Source organism: Arachis ipaensis, chromosome B09 (genome assembly GCF_000816755.2).
Source record: "Arachis ipaensis cultivar K30076 chromosome B09, Araip1.1, whole genome shotgun sequence".
NCBI classification, from domain to species: domain Eukaryota; kingdom Viridiplantae; phylum Streptophyta; class Magnoliopsida; order Fabales; family Fabaceae; genus Arachis; species Arachis ipaensis.
This window is the reverse complement of record NC_029793.2, coordinates 121,904,991-121,906,353: the sequence shown is the minus strand read 5'-3', so window position 1 is coordinate 121,906,353 and position 1,363 is coordinate 121,904,991. Positions and strand designations below refer to the sequence as shown.

General features: G+C 32.9%; 1 long non-coding RNA gene across 3 annotated transcripts in view; it reads right to left on the bottom strand.

Moving 5' to 3' along the window:
- LOC107617029 overlaps positions 340 to 1,363 on the bottom strand; it is a 4,867-nt gene continuing 3,843 nt past the window's right edge. For all 3 annotated transcript variants that reach the window (XR_002354836.1, XR_001614757.2, XR_002354835.1), the window contains 2 exons: positions 859 to 932; positions 340 to 754 (listed from right to left, as the gene is read on the bottom strand). This is a non-coding gene — a long non-coding RNA (uncharacterized LOC107617029). The remainder of the gene's footprint in view (positions 755 to 858; positions 933 to 1,363) is intronic.

Here is a 1,363-nt window from a genome sequence, read left to right as displayed (position 1 = left end):
TTGGTCTTCTCAGTCAGAGATATTTTAGATTTCCATTTTCCCTCTCTGCTACATGTAATCAATTGATTCTTAATCTCGTTTTCCTTCCTATTTGTGCTCCGAACTCTTGTAGAAAAACCTGCAGCCTTGGCGTAGTTCCTGTAAAATTTTCCAGCATCTTCAAGGGTGGTAAAGGTCATTCCAACCTTCGGAACAAACTAGTCATCAACAACAGAGAGAGGCTACAGAATACACCATGTCAAAAACTAAAAATACACCCAATCATGTCTGATATAATACACCCGAACCGCAACAACTCAACTAAAATGACAATAAAAGCCATAAACTGTAAATACACAGGCTGCAGAATACACCATGTCAAAAACTAAAAACACACCCAATCATGTCTGATATAATACACCCGAACAACAACAACTCAGCTAACATAACACAAAAATCCATAAACAGTAAATACACCCACACTTCTCGAAAAAATACACCCAAAAAAGTTCTGATCTACACCAGAGCGTCTGCTATAAATTCCAGATAATTAATCAAAACTAACACATTACATTCAATCGACAGATTCATGTTAACGTGTTAGTTTCACAGTCAATGTTCACGAATTATTCAGCTACACAATGCTATTCAAATGACTGCAACAAAATTCAGAGTAATCGTATGTAAATCAAACCTCAGGAACTTCGTTAGATTCAAATTCATAATCCACTTCGCCCTGATTCAGCTGACAATCTGAGGTTGAATCATCCATAATCTTCAAAACGAGTTCAAACTTTGATTTCAGAAAACAACAAATCAAATAGAAAACGAAGCTGGAGTTGCAGAGAGAGGAACTAACGTAAATGACGAAGAACATACCAGTGAGAAAGGAGGGGAAAAGAACGATCGAGAAGAAGCAGGGAATAGGCGCGAGAAGAAGAACAACCAAATCTCTGTATAACGAAAACGAAGAAGGAAACAAATATTTTAAATTTGGTAGTTAGATAAAAGCGGGATCTCTAATATAGCGCGTGTATATGACGTATGTGTAGCATCGCGTTTTGGGTTTTATTTGTTAATGAACTTGTAAAGCATACAAGCCATTAGCTTTTCTGATCGATTTTTACTTAGGGAATAAAAAAATTTAAAACTTTAATCTAATAATTCCTATTTTTTAAAATATTTATGAGCAAATAAAACTTTAAACTTTCATTATAGCATTTATATAAGTTCCTAAGTTCAAATTTTATGAACTTATAACAAAGAAAAAGATAAGATATAAAAATAATAAATTAAAATAGATAGATAAAATCTTTTGAATAGAATAAAGTTGAATATAAAAAATTGAAATTTCGTTCCTTTAGAATTGGTATTATCCTATTTT